Source organism: Castanea sativa, chromosome 8 (genome assembly GCF_040712315.1).
Source record: "Castanea sativa cultivar Marrone di Chiusa Pesio chromosome 8, ASM4071231v1".
Classification (NCBI taxonomy): domain Eukaryota; kingdom Viridiplantae; phylum Streptophyta; class Magnoliopsida; order Fagales; family Fagaceae; genus Castanea; species Castanea sativa.
The window spans coordinates 14,440,813-14,465,632 of NC_134020.1; positions in this window are offsets into that span (position 1 = coordinate 14,440,813).

The window sequence follows — 24,820 nt, forward strand, 5'->3', positions numbered from 1 at the left end:
ATACAGCCACAGCAATCTTGTACGCACTACGAATAGTGAAGTTTCCTTTTAGAGTGAAGGCCCACACTAACGTATCTTGTGGCATGCGAACACTCAAAGGGACGCTCAGGATGGATTGAACATCAGTAGGGATGAATACTTGTCTCACTAACTGATCACGCCATCCTCTAGTCTCCGAGTCAATAAGTAAGCTAACCAATGATTGATCTGGTAAAGTATTTGGTCTAGTAAGCACCTTGAAAGTAGACAGTCCATTTAGTCATCTATCCATCCAAATATCAATTGATGCGCCATTACCCACTTCCATTTACATCCTTTCCTGACAATATTCTGTGCCGCCAAAATACTACTCCACGCATAAGATGGACGAAGTCCCAATTCTACCCCAAGAAAATCGCTATCTAGAAAGGATGATGTATTGGTTTGAAGCCTCCATCCTTGTTTGACTAAAAGTGTAAGATTAAAAGCTTTAAGATCATGAAAGCCTAAGCCACTCTCCTCCTTTGGGGTACGAACTTTATCCCAACTAAAAGAAAGCCATCTTAGTTTTTTCATTTGTTTGTCTCCACCAAAATTTTTGAACCATGCCAATCATTTCATCACATAAAGTACTTGGAAGTTTAAAAACACTTGTAGTGTATGTAGGAATTGGCTGAACTACTTCTTTATTCAGAATCTCTTTTCTGGCCTGTGACAACATTTTCTCCTTTCAGCTCAATAGCTTATTGTCTAATCTCTCCTTTAGTTGCTGAAAGGTTTTACTCTTGGATTTACCTATTAAGGATGGTAAACCTAATTAAGTCTCATGCTGAGGGATCACTTCTGCTCCAAACCTATGCTTGATATCATTTTGAATATCCTGTGGTGTGTTACTACTGAAGAATAATGTGGTCTTCTCTTGGTTCAATTGTTGGCTTGATGAAATCTCATATGCTTCCAAAATATTCTCAAGACTATAACAATCCTCTCTTGTAGCTCGGCAAAAAATAAAAGTATCATCAACAAAATATAAGGCTATCTTGGACTTAGTTCATGCATATAAGCTTGAATTAAGTTTAAACTTCCAATCTTTGAGAATTTATCAATCGCAATTCACAATCATTCATCACAATAAAAAATACATTAAGTACCAAGTAACAAAAGAGAGAAGGTTCAATGGAGAGAGAGAGAGAGAGAGAGAGAGAGAGAGAGAGAGAGAGAGAGAGAGAGAGAGAGAGAGAGAGAGGAGTTGATTATATGAAAAGTGAACCCATGGGCATTTTAGTCAATTTATATTATTAAAAATTATCAAAATACACTTCAATTGCTCAAATCCCATGTGTTTATCAGTTTCTTATGTCATGTATGCAACTTTTCTATTAAACTTAACCCCAATTGAGATATTAAGTGATAAAAAAAATTCCCTTAAAAAAAGGGATACAAAAAAAACATCATGCATTTTTTTCATCTAAGGGATACATTGTAGCAAAACTCACTAATTTTAGGGGATTAATCATGCTTTTTAAAAACATTTAGGGTAAATTCCACTAAACCCCCTAAGGTTTGGACTAATCTATATATAACCGAAGCTTTGAAGCTCCCACAATTTTCCACGTCAGCATAATATTAAAAAAAATCATAAAAAAACTTTTCTAAAACACAAAAAAAAAAAACTTAAACGCAAAATCAGAGAAGCCCTAAGCCCCTAACACGCTCTACCTTCTCCTTCCTCCAAAACGCAGACCACGCTCTGCCGTTCCCCCACACGCAAATCGCAGCTCAACGGCTCCACCTTCTCCGGCACCACCCTTCTCCAGTTCTATATTTGTCGGCCACCCATAAACATTCTATTTTAGAAGCCCCACCATTTGATTATCTCTTCAGCCCTCGAGTATACTCATCCAAAACCTTCTTCTCTCTAACCACTTCACTCCTTCCAACCCAAGTTAGTTAGCTTTCGTAGAATCAAAATAGTTTCACTTTTCATAGACGCACACCATCTGCTTGATATAAAGCTTCCAAAGTATTTTCATGATCAGGCAAACTTAACCAAATTGAGCATCTATTTGGGTGTTGAGGAAAAAAACAACAGTGAAGAAAAAGTAAATGGAAGCACAATCAATTGTGAAGGTTCCTTTTAGATACCTTTGTGAATTGTGAATTTTGCTTTGTTAATTTGCCAATTGTGAATTACTTTATGTTATTTATACTAAGATTTTTCTATGGTATTCTATTTTATTTCACTTTTGTTGCAAGTGCTTACATTTTTCTTTCTTCTTTTTTTCATGTTTGTAGCTGAACATGATTAAGGAGGGGTTACATATGATTCTTTGTACTACAAGATGAGGACAGTTAGGTATTTACCTTTCCTTTATTTTGTACTGTTTCTTGTATATTTATTAATAATATGTTTCTAGAAAGAATTTGAAATTGGAATGTGATTGCATATTTAAGTTTCTTGGTTATCTCAAACTTGGGGGTATTCCTAAGTCTGTTGACTCTGTTTTGTATTTGTAGTTTTAGCTGTGTATCTGTACTGTTTGTCATTTTTTTTGATATATATATATATATATATAATTTTGCTATTGTTAGTTGTCATAGATGTTTTTTTACCTCCAAAACAAAGACTCATGGCTAAACCTACTCCCCAAACCATCGATTTCCACTTTTGAGAGACAAAATGCAAACCCCTTCACCTTCCTCCACCATTCCCCTTCTTCTTCTTCCAAAACAAAGACCCACAGCCAAACCCGCTCCCCAAGCCACCATTCTCCACCTTTGTGACATGAAATCATTTTTTTTTAATTATTGGGAAGAGCACCAATTGTCTGTAACGAAAAGAAAAGGAGAATTAAATCATGCGGATGGTTTCTGATCTTTGTTTTTTCTTTACTTTGTAAATAAATATTATATTTTTATAATTAAAAGTGTTGTATTTGAATAGGCACAACAATTGTTTCAAATACATGCACAAACAATTACACCAGAAGCTCTTAAGAGCGTAAAGGCTGTCCTTGCAAGGAGTGAGATTGAGCACAAAGCAAAAACCAAGAAGAAAGTAGTTCCTTGGAAAGATGCTGGCTAAGCTTGGGAGGACCCGACACTAGCAGATTGGCCAAAAAGTACAAATTATTTCTCCCTTTTCTTATTCACTATGTGTTAGTACTTAATTTATATGATACTAAGGCCAAATCTGTTGATCTATAATGGGTGCAAGCTAATATTCATAATTTTCTAACTGATTTTTTTTCACAAATTTTTTATAAAAATCAATTCCTTCAAACACCAGGTCTTACTCATGTTATCCTTTTATAACATTTGGTCTGATTCTCTTATGATGATACTATGATAGTAACGTAAGAATTTAATAGTAAATTTTTTTGTCTTGATGCTAAGCAAAAAAATAAAGTTACTATGTCTGATTTTTATTTTATATAAATTGACAAAGTTTATGTTTCATTGAACTTGGATCAGTTGAAGGTTTTTCCACTATTCAGTTTGTTGTGTATGTGCTATACTCAATTTTCTTTACTGAATTTAATGTGAAAAAAAAAATGTTTTCTTACAAGGTCTTGACATTGATTTGACTTAATTTATATTCAATTTATTTTCCATTTTTAAATTATTCAATCAAGCTCACAAATTATAATTCAGATCCTGATATTAAATTGACTTACAAATGAACATGAATTTGCTATGGCTGTCAACTATGAAGACTTATCAGGAAAAAGAAAAAGTTCAACTATTTAGTTAGAATTCTTTTTTATCATTGGTTGTGTAATACTCAATTTTTAGTATTACATATCGCATATCATTCCTCTTTCTCTTTTTGTCTTAATTTAAGTTTTTTTTTGTTTTTGTTTTTGTTTTTGTATAGTTTCCATGTCTTCTTCTTCTTCCTTTGGATTGGATTTCTGGTATTGAACTTTATTTTTCCTAATTTCTTTGTATGCAATTTTTATTGGATTTTAACAAGTATGTTTTTAACATGGAGATTGAAACTATAAACTAATGAGTAACGACCCCCGCACACTAGGACAAAGTTTATTATTTCAACATGATTTGGTTATTATGGTGCATGCAGATCTGCAAATGCTTGCAATCCTTTAGCAAACTCAATCAAAATATGAGCAAATATTATGTTCAAACTAACGATCATATCATGGCTCTAAGCCAACTTCAATTATTTGTTTTTCAATGATTTTTACACTTATTTTATTTTATTTTTGCTCAAAACCTAATTTCCCAATAGCAAGATGCGATTAGGCTAACTATATATTACAAATGGCAGATGATATGCTCCCATTTATGTAGATGATTGTTGTGGCTGGTAATGATTTTTCCTTAATTGATTCAGAGAGGGCAAAGATGCCAATTGCCAAGGTAAGCTCTAAATCCAATTTCTTAAAAAAAAGAAAAAAGAAAAAAAAAGAGCCATGGTTAGTAAATAGAGCCTCAAAATTTATAATTGAGTAGATGACAGATGTCTTTAACTTATAAGACAATTTTCTCCTAAACTTATTTGAGCTCAAGTGGGATGGTTTGAAGTAACTGCCTAGCTGGTAATCCACTTGGAGTGGGTACTTTCTCTTTTTAGGTAGTTGTGGACCCGTTGCCCCATCAGGCACAATTACACTGCCCCGACACAAGGTGGATGTGATGTTGACAATAGGCCTGTATTCTTGAAGCTAGCATGGTATTTTAACAAGTATGTTTGATTGACATTGTGAGTACAAGCACTAGAAATTTGGATCTTTACAGACTAATATTACTACTTCTTCCTAACTTGGGTGTCTAGAGCTCCTCAAGCACATAACTATTACTCTGGATGTGTTTAGTATCCCTATCTCTCTTACATGTACATAAGTTGTTTGATAAAATTCCTATGTGATTTTTTTTTTTTTGTTAGTCTAGGAGTCATATTACATGGAGATTGGTAAGGAATAAGATAAGTAAAGAATGTGATGCTATGTTGTTGATTTAATCAGGATGAGATGTTTTTTACAGCCTTCTTTTTTCAATGTCATTTTTTGCGATGTAAAAAAATGACTGGCTAGGTTGCTTATGCCTCTAGAAAATTAAAGAATTTTGAACAAAAATTACCCAAACTCATGATTTGGAATTGGCTGCTGTGGTTTTTGCTTCAGATTTGATGGTAAAGTATTGAATGTTAATAATAGGCCCTTGGTTACAAAATTGTTATGATATGATATGTAGGTATGATATATAAAAGGTCCATATATGATTTTGGATGAGCGATAGCATGAATGCTTTATATAAATAGTGTAAAGAACTCCACTCATTTTTCTTATGCTTTTTCAATTGAACCAGGATGGATTTTGTTTCTCCAACTAAAACAAATGATTGGCTTTTATGTGCTACACCTATTCTTTGAACTTACTTTCAAGTTTCATATGATTGTATTCTTTAATAAAATAGTTGGTTTAAGATCTCTAAAGATGACAAGAATTATCTGCAAAGTTGTGAAGTTTGTTTAATTCTTCATATTATTTTTTTCCTATAAAGTTTTTTTTCCCCAAATCGTCACCATTAGCAATTCATTACCATTTTTTTTTCTCAAAGTCATAATACATTTAGTGTTAATTTGGTGATCTTTCTTGGGTTGTCCTTGATTAATTTAAGTTGAATCTTTGAATTGAACATTGATTTTTCCTGTTACATTTGTAGTTTTGCATTGATTTATGACTATTATGCTACTATTTTAAAGTTGAGTATGGACATTTTTAATAATGTTCACTTTCACTAAGTGTTGTTTCTTTTACATGTACACAAGGTGTTTGAAGAAATTTCTTATGAGTTCTAGAAGCCATAATACTTGGAGAGTCGTAAGGAGGAAGATAGGTAAGAAATGTGATGCTTTACTATTGATCTAATCAAGGTAAGCTATGTTTGATTCTTATTGCTTTTTATCAATTAAAAATGTATTGTATATAAATGTTTTTGTAGTAAGGGTTTGTTGATATTTCCTAGAGGTATGAAAGGTTTGATTTAGCATTGACAAAAAGTAGATAACTCAATTCAATTATGATCCTGCTTTCATGGAGGAAATGAGGACAAGAAGACAAACATCTCATGAGTTTCACATACACAGTTGCAGAACCAGTTCATAAACCATAGAAATATGGAATATGCAAATGGACAAATGTCCATGTACAATGATATATTTGCTAAGAATTTTTCATAAAAGAAATATTCAACTTGTGGTGGTATTCACAAAAGTAACGTTCAACTAGCATTGATAACACCTACTCTTCTAAGTTTATGAAATTTTACATGTATTACTTTTGTGATCTTGAAATTATGTTGTTTTAGGTTTCTACAAGTTTTGTGTTTAGTTTTATTTTTGTGTGAACTTTTATTTTGAACAAATTGTTTTTATTTTCATATATTTTCAAGTCAATACCTTGAACAAAATAAATATATTTCATTTCTATTTAACTATCCCGTGCATTGCATGGGTTAGCAACTAGTACTATTTAAGTCCAAGACTTTTAAAAAACGACCAACTTGGTCTTTAAAAGACAATTTTATCCCTAACTCCATTTAGCACTATTCACTCTTCTCTTTCTCATCTCAGATCCTCTCTTCTATTCACTGTGATTACACTAACAAGCATGGATTTCAGCACAAATGCACCATCTCATAGAACACAAACATACACACTTAGCCATACAAATTCCAAGACCTGAAACCCCCAAAAATTATCACAGATTACCAATTATAGACAGATTCATATGCATACGCTAAAAAAATCACCAATTCGAACCATTTTGAGACAAACCCTAAATAAAAAAATAGCCACAAATCTGCAAATGATCATACCCAAATCTCATTTCAAACCCAAATCAAATCACCAAATCCTTATATCACATAAGAAAACCCAATGCGTAAATTGACCAAGACCCAAACAAACAAAGAACCAAACCAAAAGAGAAAAAAATATTAGAACGAGAAAGAGGATAGAGATCGATGGCCACCGGTGTTGGCGTCATCGATGGTGGCGGAGCTCGTGGGTCTTGTCAAATGTTCCCTTGACATTTCACACCCAAACACAAACAAAGACCCAAACCCAGAAATAGAGATACAAACCCAAAAAAGAAGACCCAAGCACGTTTGGCACCAGATCAGAGCTGTTGGCATGGAACAATAGCAGTGGTGGTGATGTGAAGCTCGAAAATCCCTCACCAAATCTCTCCATGGCATTGATTTGAGAAGAAAGTGGAAAATGTGTTAGGATATGTGTCCTTAAATCCTATTGTATGATGCTATGCATGACTTAATGTTGTAGTTAGTAAAAGTTGTTTTATTATTATTTGAAAATAATGGTAACATGAATATTGGGACATTATCATATAGTCTATGAAATGCATAGTATGTGATTTATGTGATTTAGTCATAGAAAATATAAATCACAAGTTCTTTGTAAACTCAGAATTTTAGTTCGTAGTCGGTGATGAAATTGGGCATTTCATTTGCGAAGACTATAACATATCAACTAAGATGATTTGTCTTGATCATGGAAATGAAGATTTCTAGTGGAAATGGAGAGTTTAAACATATTGAACTGGACCGGTGTGAGATTTATTATTCTCCTAACGATTGTCAAATGAATAATAAACTCACGACTTATATTTGCATGAACTCTTAATCCTGAGAGAATAATGAACTTGATCATGAGATGTAGGTTGCTTTGATATACCAGGAGTGAGATCTAAAGTTACGGTCAAAACCTCAGTATGTTGGGCAACCACATTTAGTGTTGATGGAACATATATTATTAAGATGGAATTCATAGTCTCTTAACAGAGATACAAAATATTCCTTTGAGATAAGTTTGATGGGTTTGTTATTCAGAATGTTAGACCTAACAACTTTAGTAAATAGTTACTAAAGTATATATTTATGAAATTGGATTTCATAAATATATGATAAATAACGTAAAGGATTAAACAGGGTACTCAAGGATAAGATGTAGTAATTTACAAAGTGGCAGTCTACATTCATGACTTTGTGTTACTACGAATATTTTATGAAGGGGTTGCATGTGCAATAAAGTCTTGGGATATAATTTATTAATAAGGCCTAGAGTGCAATTATATTTATATAGTGGTATTAAATATAATTAATGGTAACTTTGGACTTGTCTAGAGTTGACAGAAAAGCCCAAGGCCCATTGGTGCTGGTGTCTTATTGGTCCCTTTTGGTCCCACTCCAAGCCACACACTTAAGCCCAATTGGAAAGGCCCAAAAGGCCAGCCCAATAGATAATCAGTTAGATACAAAGGGAGAAATATACAGAATATTTTGTAGAGAATTGTAAGAACACTATTGTGAAGTGGTGTGTATGTGAGTGTTAGACACTTTTGTCATTCTCCCTTTGAAAACTGATTAAGAGACCACACATCTTGGGCGTTAGTAGAATTGGAGTGAAGATTAAAAGTGTTCCCAAGTGCTTTTGAAATTTGGTTTTGAAATCCATCGCTCCAAGGTACACTCTCTTGTTCTCAAATTCTGAAACTTACATAGTGCATGTTATCGATTGCGAGTGAAGTAAATCCGTTAAATTTCCACTGCGTATGTTTTGTATGCGATACAAACATGTGTTTTTCCAACAACTGGTATCAGAGCGATCTTCAATTTGAATTTGCACAACATGTTTTGTGAATTTTGGAATTAGAAATAATAGTTTCATGATGTTAGAAGATTATGTATGTATTTAATTTTCTGCATGATAGTTGAAACTATGATTTGATTAAAACTTATTTTGATGTTATGATGTTGTTTAAGTTTGATTTTAACCATGTAAAATTGAGTTTTAACACTTTAACATCAATGAATTTCAAGTTTTAATCTTGAGGGAGAGAAGAGAGAGCTCAGGGTAAAAGAAAAAAAGAAAGGAGAAGAGACAGGAAAGAATGGGGAGAGAAGAGAGAGCTCAGGGTAAAAGAAAAAAAAAAAGGAAAAGAGACAGGAAAGAACGGGGAGAGAAGAGAGAGCTCAGGGTAAAAGAAAAAAAAATGAGAAGAGACAGAGAAGAACGGGGAGAGAAGAGAGAGCTCAACATACATCAACCAAGAGGTGTTCTTAATCCTCTGTCTAGTCCTTGGCCTTTTACACAATGGGGCTTGGACATTGTCGGGTCTCATCGTTTTTTATCATTAAGAATGTGTTTTGTTCTTTGGAAACGTAAAAAATGGTTAAAAGAAAAACGACTGTTTCTGGGCATTTTCGCGATTGGCGAGTCAAGAGTGAGTCGTGAGAGCTTCTGGATGAACTCGCGACTGGGTTCTCGTGACTGGGCAAGTCACCAAAACTCGCGACTAGGGTTCGTGGCTGGGCGAGTCGCCAGAATGAGTCACCAAAAACCTTTATTTTAAAATATTTTAAAGAGCAAGGCTGTGTGTAATTTTTTTATTCATGTTTTAAATTAAAAACCTTTATTTTAAAATATCTAGTGGAAGAGAGATACAAGGGTTGGATCTCACGGCCTCCATTATCAGTTCAAAGTTGTGTGGGATAAGCACCTCGTCTTGGCGTATATGTCTCGCGATCCCAAAGGAGGGTGTTTATTTCATGGTACTACGAGATTGAACTTACCTGTTTAAAGTAGTATGGACAAGCACCTCGTCTTGGCGTATATGCCTTGCGATCCCAAAGGAGGGTGTTTTGTTTCATGGTACTACAAGTTTAAACACAATAAAGGGAGATGAAATGTGGCTACACATGATACTAGATAATGGTGTACACTAGACTAAATGTAATGTTAACCTCCCAAAGGAGCTATGTCATTATTACTTAGAGGCCAAGGTGATACAGCATATTATTAGTGTTTCAAAAGAGTTATCATGGTAGCACTAATAATGAGAATAGTTCTCAACCAATTAATGTGCTTATAATAAACTTGCTACCAAGGAATTATAGACATGGATTGGGTTGTCGTTGCATATATCATATTATGGTTTCATTAAGGTTCCATATTATATGCTTATATGCTAAATTAATAATGTCCAGTTTACTTATCATATTCATGTTTATTATTTTCAAACTTGAATATGGCATCATTTAGCCCACTTGTTTCTATTCTTAATCAAAACAAATTGACTGGATCCAACTATGTTGACTGGAAAAGAAATTTAGACATTGTTTTAACTGTTGAAGAGCACAAATATGTGCTTACTCAACCATGTCCTAGCTTTCCTTCATTAGATTCTCCTTTTGCGGAAAAACAACGATATGATCGTTGGTAGAAATCTAATGAGATGGCCAAGTGTTATATCCTAGCATCTATCTCAAATGTTCTACAGCATCAAATGCAGGATGTAGAACTAGCTTCGAACATAATGCATCGTCTAAAGGAGATGTTTGGTGAGCAAGGTCGTTCTACAAGGCAAGAAACCATGAGGCAAATTTATAATACCAAAATGGCTGAAGGAAGTTCAGTAAGGGAGCATTGTCTTAAGATGATTGCTAATCTGAACACATTAGAAGTTTTAGGTGCCGATATTGATGGAGAATCCCAAGTGGATATGATACTCCAGTCACTACCGGAATCATTCAAGGAATTCAGACTTAATTACAATATGAATAAAAAGATTTATTATTTGTCTGAATTAATGAATGAGTTAGTGGCGGCGGAAGGCATCCTTGGTACTTCTATTGTTGAAACCAATGTGGGTGAAGTTTCTACTTCTCAACCTAAGTTGAAAGGCAAAGGTAAGAAGAAGAAGAAGAAGAAGGACTTCACTAAGAAAGAGGGTAAACAAATTGCCTTAGTGGTTGCCGACAAAGGAAAGAAGATCAAAGGAAAGTGTTTCCATTGTGGTGAAAAGGGACATTGGAAGAGGAATTGTCCAAAGTTCAAAGCTGCCAAGAATAAGGGTATGAAAAGTTCCTTTCTTCTTGAAATATGTTTGGTACAGAATCCCATGGATTCTTGGTGTGTGGATTTAGGTTGTACTAATCATATTTGTAATTCTTTGCAGGAGTTTCAAGAGACTAGAAAGCTGAATGAAGGGGAATTGTTTCTTACTTTGGCTGATGGAAGTAGAATTTCGGTTGTAGCTGTTGGTGTTGTTAACTTATGCTTTGAGTCTAGGGTTTTAATATTGCAAGACTATCTATTTGTACCTAATGTTCGTAGGAATTTAATTTCTGCAACTTATATAGGTAAACATGGATATTGTGTTATCCTGAAAGATAATGTTGTAATAAAGAATAATAAAATGTTTATCTGTTCAGGCAATATTGTGGATGGTCTTTATATTTTAACTCCTAATAAGCATGAATTATACAATTCTGAATTAGATAGTAACTCTCATGTAAAGTCATTAAAGAGAAAGTTTCCTTCTAATGAAGCATATCGTTGGCACTTGCGTTTGGGTCATATTAATTCAAATAGGATTCAAAGACTAGTCAAAGATGGACTTTTACAGCCCATGGACTTTGATGAATTTCCAGTTTGTGAATCTTGTTTGGAAGGTAAAATGACCAAACGACCTTTTAATGCAAAAGATAGAAGAGCCTAAGAGTTGCTTGAATTAGTTCATACGGATGTATGTGGTCCTATGTCAACCCAAGCAAAAGGAGGTTATGAGCACTTCATCACCTTTTTATGGATGATTACTCAAGATATGGTTATGTGTACCTAATGAGACGGAAGTCCGAGGCCTTTGAAAAGTTCAAAGAGTTTAAGGCTGAAGTTGAGAATCAATTGGGTAGACACATAAAGGCCATTTAATCTAATCGAGGTGGCGAATACCTTCTTAAGGATTTCAAGGATTACCTAATTCAAAAAGGGATTGTATCCCAATTGACTACACCTAGAACTCCCTAACAAAATGGTGTAGCGGAAATAAGGAATAGGACTCTTTTGGAAATGGTTAGGTCCATGATGAGTTATTCAACTTTACCAATTTCCTTTTGGGGATATGCACTAAAAACTACTATGCATATTTTGAATTTAGTTCCATCAAAATCTGTTCCTAACACACCCAAGGAATTGTGGAGTGGGCGCAAGCCTAGTATGAAGTATCTCCACATTTAGGGATGTCCCGCACATGTGTTGAAAGGAAAGTCTGATAAGTTGGAAGCTAAAATGGAAATATGCATGTTTTTAGGGTATTCAAAGAAAACCAAGGGTTATTTATTCTATAATCATAAGGATAACAAAGTGTTTGTTAGCACCCATGCCAAATTTTTGGAAGATGATTATGTGAATAATTTTAATCCTAGAAGTAAAGTTATTTTGGCTGAAATAGATGAACCTGTAGTTAAACAACCAATGGTTGATACTAGGGATGACGTGGCTATATTAGATACACCACAAGATACTACTCATGAGATGTCTAGTACACCAGTGCCTCGTCGTAGTGGGAGAATTGTTCAGCCTCCTGTGAGATTTATAAGTTTGGGAGAAACCTATGAAGCTATCTCATAAGAGGCTGAATCGGATCCCTACACTTACGAAGAGGCAATGAATGATATAAATGCACATCATTGGATCCAAGCTATGAAATCTGAATTAGATTCTATGTATTCCAATCAAGTTTGGGATCTTGTAGAGGCGCCTAACAGCATTAAACTTGTTGGTTGCAAATGGGTTTACAAGAGGAAGAGAGGGATAGATGGAAAGGTTGAAACCTTTAAAGCAAGACTAGTGGCGAAAGGGTATACAAAAAAAGAAGGCATTGACTATAATGAAACTTTTTCGCCAGTAGCCATGCTTAAGTCGATCAGAATTATCTTATCCATTGTTGCTCATTATGATTATGAGATTTGGCGAAAGGGTATACACAAAAAGAAGGCATTGATTGCATTTCTTAATGGCAATCTTGAGGAAGAAATCTACATATTGCAACCGGAAGGTTTCATAGCAAAGAACTAAGAGCATTTGGTATGCAAGATAAAAAGGTCCATTTATGGACTTAAGCAAGCATCTAGGTCATGGAACATCATATTTGATCAAGCAATCAAGTCATTTGGTTTTGAACAAAATCTTGATGAACCATGTGTGTATAAGAGACATAAAGACAAAGTAGTAATGTTCCTAGTACTTTATGTTGATGATATTCTACTCATTGGGAATGATGTAGGGGTAATGTCATCGGTAAAGGTTTGGTTGTTAAGCTAATTTGATATGAAGGACTTGGGCGAAGCTAACTATATTCTAGGGATCAAGCTTTGGCGAGGTCAAAAGAATAGAATGTTAGGTTTGTCACAAGCTGGATATATAGATAAGGTTCTAGAACGGTTTAGCATGCAAAACTCCAAGAAATGATTACTTCCTTTTATACATGGAGTTCCTCTGTCTGATGACCAAAGGCCTAAGACTCAAGAGGAAGAAAATATGATGAGACAAGTTCCTTATGCTTCTGTAGTGGGAAGTCTCATGTATGCCATACTTTGTACTAGACCGAATATTTGTTATTCAGTTAGTATGGTCAGCCGATATCAATCAAATCTAGGACCAAAACATTGGCAAGCTGTAAAGCATATTCTCAAGTATCTTAGGAGAATGAGAGATTATATGCTTGTTTACCATTGTGAGGATTTGATTCCCATTGGCTATACAGATTCAGATTTTCAGTCAGATCTAGATTTCAGAAAATCCACGTCGAGTTGTGTTTTCACCTTAGGAGGTGGAGCCATAAGTTGGAGGAGTGTTAAGAAATCTTGCATTACGGACTCCACCATGTAATGGCTTGTGAGGCAGTGAAGGAGGCTGTTTGGCTCAAGAAATTCCTTTCTCATCTTGATGTTATGAGAATTGAGCAAGTAACCATTACATTGTTCTGCGACAATGGTGGAGCGGTTGCACAAACCAAGGATCCAAGGAATCACAAGAAAGGAAAATACATTGAGAGAAAGTATCACATCATTCGAGACATTATTGCTCGTGGAGATATGGTTGTATCAAAGATTGATGGTGCAACGAATCTAGCGGATCCCTTTACCAAAGCCTTGCCCCAAAGGACTTTCGAGTCACATTTGGAGGAGATAGGAGTTAGATTAGTGCACAATAGTCTTTAGGCCAAGTGGGAGATTGTTAGGATGTGTGTCCTTAAATCCTATTGTATGATGCTATGTATAATATTATGTATGACTTAATGTTATAGTTAATAAAAGTTGTTTTATTATTATTTGAAAATAATGGTAACATAAATATTGGGACATTATCATATAGTCCATGAGATGCATAGTATGTGATTTATGTGATTTAGTCACAGAAGATATAAATCACAAGTTCATTGTAAACTCAGAATTTTAGTTTGTAGTCGGTGATAAAATTGAGCATTTCATCTGCGAAAACTATAACATATCAACTAAGATGATTTGTCTTGATCATGAAAATGGAGATTTCTAGTTGATATGTTGATATATTTTAAGAGTGAAAACATATTGAACTGGACCGGTGTGAGATTTATTATTCTCCTAACGACTGTCAAATGAATAATAAACTCACGACTTATATTTGCATGAAATCTTAATCTTGGGAGAATAATGGACTTGATCATAAGATGTAGGTTGCTTTGATGTATTAGGAGTGAGATCTAAAGTTACGGTCAAAACCTCAGTATGTTGGGCAACCACATTTAGTGTTGATGGAACATATATTCTCAAGATGGAATTTATAGTCTCTTAACAGAGATACAAAATATTCCCTTGAGATAAGTTTGATGGGTTTGTTATTCTGAATGTTAGGCCTAACTACTTTAGTAAATAGTTACTAAAGTATATATTTATGAAATTGGATTTTATAAATATATGATGAATAACGTAAAGGATTAAATCAGGTACTCGAGGATAAGATGTAGTAATTTACAAAGTGGCAGTCTACATTCATGACTTTGTGTTACTACGAATATTTTATGAAGGGGTTGCATGTACAATAAAGTCTTGGGATATAATTTATTAATAAAACCTAGAGTGCAATTATATTTATATAGTGGTATTAAATATAATTAATGGTAACTTTGGACTTGTCTAGAGTTGACAGAAAAGCCCAAGGCCCATTAGAGCTAGTGTCTTATTAGTCGCTTTTGGTCCCACTCCAAGCCACACACTTAAGCCCAATTGGAAAGGCCCAGAAGGCTCGCCCAATTAGATAATCAGTTAGATACAAAGGGAGAAATATACAGAATTTTCTGTAGAGAATTGTAAGAACACTATTGTGAAGTGGTGTGTATGTGAGTGTTAGACACCTTTGTCATTCTTCCTTTGAAAACTAATTGAGAAACCACACATCTTGGGCATTAGTGGAATTAGAGTGAAGATTAAAAGTGTTCCCAAGTGCTTTTGAACTTCGATTTTGAAATCCGTCACTCCAAGGTACACTCTCTTGTTCTCAAATTCTGAAACTTACATAGTGCATGTTATCGTTTGCAAGTGAAGTAGATCCGTTAAATTTCTGCTGCGTATGTTTTGTATGCGATACAAACATGTGTTTTTCCAACAAGATGGTAGTGGAAATATGGGTCTCAACCATGAAAGAGGGAGCCTTCAGCTGCGATGGGTATGGGTGAAAGAGAGGGAGCCGTCGTGGGTGTGGTTAAGAGAGAGAGAGAGAGAGAGAGAGAGAGAGAGAGAGAAGGGCTTGGGTCTGAGATGAGAAGGTTTGGCTAGTCAGGGATAAAAATGTCTTTTAACGACCAAATTGGTTGTTTTTTAAAAGTTTTGGACTTAAATGGTATTAGCCCAAACTTCAGGGGGTTTAGTGGAATTTACCAAAGAATTTAAAAGTTTGGAAGGGATGTTGTAATTCTGATAAAAAAAAAATTAGGATGGAAAATGTTATTTTATCTTTTGTTCTTATTCGCTTTAAAAACCTAGTTTTTTTTTTTAATTATTTTTTTTTTTAATGACGAACCTTGATCATCACCTCTTATCAATAAGGTTTAGTTTATTATTATTTACTACTGACCGATTCTTTAGAAGTCCTAACCCCCAAGTACTATCCTATATAGGTTGTATGCCCTTAAAAAATTGCATGTATTAAAGTCTTATGTCAATCTAGGGTTCATTTAGATACCACTGAAAACTGAAAATACTGTAGTAAAATAATTTTTAATTGTATAAATAATACCGTGTGACCCATTTTTAATGATATGCTGGATGTGAAATGTAGGTCAGTATGGATACGGGTACCTAGTGTCCATATTTTAATTTGGAATTATACATCTCAATTTTGACTATTTGTGTATTTGAAGGCATTTATGAGAAATTAAGCAGTATTAAAATAATAGTAAATAGTTTCTTTTTCTCTCAACGCTCTAGGAAATTGGCAGTCTCAAATTAACTAAATTATCATTTTATTTTTGGTTTTGAATTGTTCTGATCGCACCAACCAATCCGGCATGCAGTCGATCGCCACGTGTAACTGTAGGATGCAGGAACCATTAATTGAAAATGAACGTACCCTGTGGCTACAGGCTTCTGTGGAAAGAATTAGATGAGTTTGTCATAAATAAGCATTACTACTTGATTTGGTTTAAAGCAATTCGGTATCAGTCGAGCCTTTTTTAGTTGTGAGTCGCGTACCTTGCCGGTATACATATGACAGCTCTGCCAATGGCCTACTGAATTCTTCTGAAACACACCCCAGAAGTCAACTTTGGCATCAACAATCATTATTAATAGGTATGTATATCAGCTCTTTGTCAAATTGAAAAATATGGGAAAATTCTACAATATTGATTGTTGTTTATTATGACACTTCCTCAACTACTCGAATGATAACAAAGAAATTAAAAAAAAAGAAAAAAAGAATAAAGAGTAAATATTTACCTTGCATTTCTAAAAGAAAAATAATAAGAAAAAAAATACCAACTTAGAATGGTTTTTTTTTCCCCTCAATTCTGTGAGACAAGGAATAAATTTATGTAAGTGTTGGGTTGATAAATTGAACACAATTAATTTAATTACTCAAATTAATTAATTACTTAAATTATATACAAATCAAATTAGAGTACAAACAAATCATTAATCTAAATAAGAGTGTAGTGGAAATTAAATTTGACATAGTGATTTGTTTACGAATAAAGAAATCATTTGTAGGCAAAAACCCTACTGGGTGAATTTCAGGTTACCACTCCTGAAGAATCCATAAATTAAAAATTAAGTGGATACAAGAATAAGGAATATTACACTTCTAGCCTTTCCCAAAATATCAATCTGCAAGTGAACCTTTGCTCCAATCCCCAATTGGACTTGGTCTTGTAGAGACTTCTCCTTTGCACGGATCTCAGTACATGGCTAATTATTTTGCATGAATTTTAGTATGCCAATAAATTACAACTATTATGATTATCATAGTTAATTTGCATCAACTCCACAAAAAAATCACCAATAGGATCTTCAATTGTTGGGCCAGAGTCTTTATTTGGTACAAAACCCAAAGGCGCATAAGAGTAATAGCAATATCTCCTTCTTCTATTTTTTGAACTCACAGGGCTTAAGAGGTGGAGGTCGCGGCTGTTAGAAAAATTTTGTATTGCACACAAAACATACGCAGCGGAAAATTAACGGATCTACTCCATTTGCAATTGTTAACATGTACTATGTAAATTTTAGAATTCAAGAACAAAAGAGTGTACCTTGGTGTGGTGAAATTCAAAACCAAAGATTAGAAGTACTTGGGAACACTTTTAATCTTCACTCCAATTTCACTTAATGCCCAAGAAGTGTGGTCTTTCAATCGGTTTCCAAGGGAGAATAAGAGAGTGGCTTACACTCACATACACACCATTTCATTCCACATAATAGTGCTTCTTAAATTATGTGTGTTTCTTTCTTTATATCCAACTAATTATCTAATTAGGCTAGCCTTTTGGGCAATTCTAATTGGGTTTTAGTATGTGGCTTGGAGTGGGACCAAAAGAGAACAAATAAAACTCTAGCTCCAATGAGTCTTAGGCTTTTCTGTCAACACTTGACAAGTTTAAAGTTACTATTAATTATATTTAATACCACTATATAAATATAATTGCACTCTAGGCTCTATTAATACATTATATCCCAAGACCTTATTTTACATGCAATCCCTTCATAAAATATTCGTAGTAATACAAAGTCATGAATGTAGACTGCTTCTTTGTAAATTACTACATCTTATCCTTGAGTACCCAGTTTAATCCTTTACGTTATTCATCATATATTTATGAAATTGGTACATCTTATCTTTGAGTACCCAGTTTAATCCTTTACGTTGTTCATCATATATTTATGAAATCCAATTTCATAAATATATTCTTTAGTAACTCCTTACTAAAGTGGTTAGGCCTAACACTCTGAATAACTAAACCCATTAAACTTATCTCAAGGGAATATTTTATACCTCCATTAACAGATTTTAAATTTTATATTGAGAATATATGTTCCATCAACACTAAATGTGGTTGCCCAACATACTGAGGTTTTAATCGTGACTTTAGATCTCACTCCTAATATATCAAAGCAACTTACACTTCATGATCAAGAGAATGATAAATCTCATAGTGGTCCAGTTTAATATGTCCTAACTCTTAAAACATATCAACATATCAACTAGAAGTCTCCACTTCTATGATCAAGACAAATCATCTTAGTTGATATGTTATAGTCTTCATAGCTGAAATGCCCAATTTCATCACCGACTACAAATTAAAATTCTGAGTTTACAAAAAGCTTATGATTTATATCTTCTGTGACTAAATCACATACTATGCATCTCATGGACTATATGATAATTTCCAAATATTGATGTTACCATTATTTTAGATAATAATAAAACAACTTTATTAATCATAACATAATGTCATACATAGCATCATACAATAGGATTTAAGGGCACTAATCCTAAGAATCTCCCACTTGCCCTAAAGACTATTGTGCACTAATCTAGCTCCCATTCCCTCCAAATGTGGCTCAAAAGTCCTTTGGGGCAAGGCTTTGGTAAAGGGATCTGTTAGATTACTTACACTATCAATCTTTGCTACTACTACATCTCCTCGAGCTACAATGCCTCGAATAATATGGTACTTTCTTTCTATGTGCTTTCCTTCCTTGTGATTCCTTGGATTGGGCAACCGCTCCACTATTGTCACAGAACTATGTGATAGGAACTTGCTCCATTCTCACAACACCAAGATCTGAAAGAAATTTCTTAAGCCAAAAAGCTTATTTTGCCACTTCACAAGCAGCTACATATTCAACTTCCATGATGGAGTTGGCAATACAAGATTGCTTAACACTCCTTCAACTTATGGCTCCACGTCCCAAGGTGAATATACAACCTGAAGTGGACTTTCTAAAATCAAGATCTGACTGAAAATCTAAATCTGTATAACTAATAGGTATCAAATCCTCACAATGGTAAACAAGCATATAATCTCTTGTTCTCCGTAGATACTTGAGAATATGCTTTATTGCTTGCCAATGTTTAAGTCCTGGATTTGATTAATATCGGTGTACCATGCCTACTAAATAATAGATATCCAGCCTAGTACAAAGCATGGCATACATGAGACTTCCCACTGCAGAAGCATAGGGAACTTTTCTCATCATATTTTCTTCCTCATGAGTCTTAGGCCTTTGGTCATCAGATAGTGGAACTCCATGTCTGAAAGGAAGTAATCATTTCTTGCAGTTTTGCATGATAAATTGTTCTAGAACCTTATCTATATTCCCAGTTTGTGACAAGCCTAACATTATATTCTTTCGATCTCGCCAAAACTTGATCCCTAGAATAAAGTTAGGTTCACCCAAGTCTTTCATATCAAATTGGCTTGACAAGCAAACCTTTACTAATGACATAACCCTTACATCATTTCCAATGAGTAGAATATCATCAACATAAAGCATTGGAAACATTACTATTTTATCTCGATGTCTTTTGTACACACATGGTTCATTAAGATTTTGTTCAAAACCAAAAGATTTGATTGCTTGATCAAATCTGATGTTCCATGATCTAGATGCTTGCTTAAGCGCATAAATGGATCTTTTCAACTTGCATACCATATGCTCTTGGTTCTTTCCTATGAAATCTTCCGGTTGCATCATATAGATTTCTTCTTCAAGATTGCCATTAAGAAATGTAGTCTTGACATCCATTTGCCAAATCTCATAATCATAATGAACAACAATGGATAAGGGAATTCTGAAAAGGTTTCTTCATAATCAATACCTTCTTTTTGTGTATACCCTTTCGCCACTAGCCTTGCTTTAAAGGTTTCAACATTTCCATCTATCGCTCTCTTCCTCTTGTAAATCCATTTGCAACCAACAGGTTTAATGCCGTCAGACGCCTTTACAAGATCCTATACTTGATTGGAATACATAGAATCCAATTCGCATTTCATAGCTTTGATCTAATGATGTGCATCTATATCATTCATGGCCTCTTCATAAGTGTAAGGATTTGATTCAACCTCTTATGGGATAGCTTCATAAGTTTCTTCCAGACCTATAAATCTTATAGGAGGCCGAACAATTCTCCAACTAAGACGAGGCACCTGTGTACTAGTTATCTCATGAGTAGAATCTTGTGGTGTATCTAATACAGCCACATCATCCCTAATTTCATGTATTGATTGTTCAATTACAAGTTCATCTATTTCAGCAAAGACAACTTTACTTCTCATATTAAAATTATTCACATAATCATCCTCCAAAAATTTGGCATTGGTGCTAACAAACACTTTGTTATCTTTATGATTATAGAATAAATAACCCTTAGTTTTCTTTGAATACCCTAAAAACATGCATACTTCTATTTTTGCTTTCAACTTATCAGACTTTCTTTTCAACACATGAGCCAGACATCCCTAAATGTGGAGGTATCTAATACTAGGCTTACACCCACTCCACAATTCCTTAGGTGTGTTGGGAACTGATTTTGATAGAACTAATTTCAAAATATGCATTGCAGTTTTTAGTGCATATCCCCAAAAGGAAATTAGTAAAGTTGAGTAATTCATCATAGACCTAACCATTTTTAAAAGAGTCATATTCCTTCTCTCTGCTACACCATTTTGTTCGAGAGTTCCAGGTGTAGTCAATTGGTCATTTTGAATAAAGTAGTCCTTGAAATCCCCAAGAAGGTATTCGCCACCTCGATCAAATCGAATGACCTTTATGCATTTACCCAATTGATTCTCAACTTTAGCCCTAAACTCTTTGAACTTTTCAAAGGCTTTGGACTTCCATCTTATTAGGTACACATAGCCATATCTTGAGAAATCATCGGTAAAAGTGATGAAGTACTCATAACCTCCTTTTGCTTAGGTTGACATAGGACCACATACATCTGTATGAACTAATTCAAGCAACTCTTGGACTCTTCTACCTTTTGCATTAAAAGGTCGTTTGGTCATTTTACCCTTTAAACAAGATTCACAAACTAGAAATCCATCAAAGTCCAATGGCTCTAAGAGTCAATCTTTGATCAGTTTTTGAATTTTGTTTGAATTCATATGACCTAAATGTAAGTGTCAAAGATATGCAGCATTAGTAGAAAGAAAATTTCTCTTTAATGATTTTACATGAGAGTTATTATCTAATTCAGTATTGTATTATTCATGCTTATCAAGAGTTAAAATATAAAGACTATCAACAATATTTCCAGAACAAATAAACACTTAATCATTCTTTATTACAACATTATCTTTTAGGATAACACAATTTGCATGTTTACCTAAATAAGTGGCAGAAATTAAATTCCTACGAACATTAGGTACAAACAGACAGTCTTCCAATATTAAAACTTTAGATTCAAAACATAAATTAAACACTCCAATAGCTACAACTGGAATTTTGCTCCCATCAGCCAAGGTAAGAAACATTTCCCTTTCATTTATCTTTTTGGTCTCTTGGAACCCCTGCAAAGAATTGCAGATATGATTAGTACAACCTGAATCCACACATTAGGAATCCGTAAGATTGTATAATAAACATGTTTCAAGAAGGAATGTACTTTTCATACCCTTATTCTTGGCAGTTCTATTGGATAATTACTCTTCCAATGACCTTTCTCGCCATAATGGAAACACTTTCCTTTGGCATAGTACTTTTTATTTCCTTTGTTGGCAACTCCTAAGGCAATTTGCTTACCATTTTGCTTGGTGAAGTCCTTCTTCTTTTTTTTACCCTTGCCTTTCGACTTAGGTTGAGAAGTAGAAGCTTCAGCCATATTAGCATCAACACTGGATGTACCAAGAGTGCCTTTTGCCGCCACCAATTCATTAATTAATTCAGACAATGTATAAATCTTTTTTTTTTCATATTATAATTAAGTCTAAATTCCTTGAATGATTCTGGTAGTGACTGGATATCATATCCGCTTAGGATTCGCCATCAATATCGACACCTAAAACCTCCAGTGTATTTAGATGAGAGATCATCCTAAGACAATGCTCCCTTACTGAAGTACCTTCAACCATTTTGGTATTATAAATTTGCCTCATAGTTTCTTCCCTAGCAAAATGGCCTTGCTCACCAAACATCTCTTTCAAACTTAGCATTATGTCCGAAGCTAGTCCTACATCCTACATTTGATGCTGTACAACATTTGAAATAGATGCTAGGATATAGCACTTGGTCATCTCATTAGATTTTTGACAACGATCATATCGCTATTTTTCCTTAAAAGGAGCATCTAATGATAGAATGTTAGGAAAAGGTTTATAAAGCACGAACTTGTTCTCTTAAGCAGTAAGAACAATGTCCAAATTTCTTTTCCAATCAACATAGTTGGATCCAGTCAATTTGTTTTGAATAAGAATAGCAACAAGTGAGCTAAAAGATGCCATAATTTAAATATGAAAATAAACAACATGGATATAATAAGTAAACTAGACATTATCAATTTAGCATATAAACATATAGTATGGAACCTTAATAAAACCATAATATAAAATATGCAGCGACAACCTAATCCATGTCTATAATTCCTTGGTAGCAAGTATATTATAAACATCATGATTGATAGAGAACCGTTCTCATTATTAGTGCTATCATGATAACTCTTATCAAATACTAATAATATGCCGTATTAACTTTAGCCTCTACGTAAATAATGACATAGCTCATTTGGGAGGTTAACATTACACTTAGTCTAGTGTACACCATTATCTAAAATCATGTGTAGTCACATTTCATCTCCCATATAGTGTTTAAACTTGTAGTACCATGAAAAAAACACCCTCCTTTGGGATCACAAGGCATATACGCCAAGACGAGATGCTTGTTCACATTACTTTAAATGGGTAAGTTTAATCTTGTAGTACTATGACGAAACACCATCCTTTGGGATCACGAGGCATATACGCCAAGACGAGGTGCTTACCCACACAACTATGAATCGATAATGGAGGTCGTGAGATCCAACCCTTGTATCTCTCTCCCACTAGATATTTTAAAAGAAAGGGTTTTAATTAGAAATCATGTGTAATCTCATCACACATAGCCTTGCACTTCATCTATGCTTTAAAACTTAGTGAAAATTCAAAAAACAGGTCATTTCGATCTGTCGAAGCTATTTCTCGATCGATCGAAATCTTTATCAAAAATATTTCAAAGTTTCTAGATGACTCAATTGGTACCCGATTCCAATTCGATTGATCAAAAAGAAACATTTGATCGATCAAAGGGAATTCTCGATCGATCGAAAAAATGAAAAATTCCTCACAAAGTCTCTGGTTGACTCGATCGATCGAAAAGAACATTTGATTGATCGAAAGTGATTCTCGATTGATCGAAACTAGTGAAAACTGAATTTTTCAAATTTTTTGGTAACCGCTTTTAACGTTTCACTTGAACAAAACATAGTTTCTTGATCACATCAAAAAGAGATTAAGAACAAAACTGAATTCCATTGATGTTATAGCCTTAAAGTTCAATCTAACATACTTAATATCAAACTTAAACAACATCATAACATCAATATCAGTTTTCATCAAACAATAATTTCAATAACCATGTAGAAAATTGATTGCATAATTTTCTAACATCATGAAATTACTATCTTTAATTCCAAAACTCACAAAACTTGTAATACAAATTCAAAATTGAAGACCATTATGATACCAATTGTTAGAAAAAATACATGTTTATATCACATACAAAACATACGCATCGGAAAATTAACGGATCTACTTCATTTGCAATTATTAACATGTACTATGTAAATTTTAGAATTTAAGAACAAGAGAGTATACCTTGGTGCGATGAAATTCAAAACCAAAGATTAGAAGTACTTGTGAACACTTTTAATCTTCACTCCAATTCCACTTAATGGCCAAGAAGTATGGTCTCTCAATCAGTTTTCATGGGAGAATAAGAGAGTAGCTAACACTCATATACACACCATTTCATTTCACATAATTGCGCTTCTTGAATTCTGTATGCCACAACTTAATCCTTAAATACCCAATTTAATCCTTTAAGTTATTCATTATATATTTATGAAATCTAATTTTATAAATATATACTTTAGTAACTCCTTACTAAAGTGGTTAGGCCTAAAACTCTGAATAACTAAACCTATTAAACTTATCTCAAGGGAATATTTTATATCTTCGTTAAGAAATTATGAATTCCATCTTGAGAATATATGTTCCATCAACACTAAATGTGGCTGTCCAACATACTGATATTTTGAACGTAACTTTAGATCTCACTCCTAATATATCAAAGCAACCTACACTTCCTGATTAGGTCCATTATTCTCTCAGGATTAAGAGTTTATGTAAATGAAAGTCGTTAGATTTATTATTCATTTGACAGTCATTAGGAGAATAATAAATCTCACAACGGTCCAGTTCATTATGTCTTAACTCTTAAAACA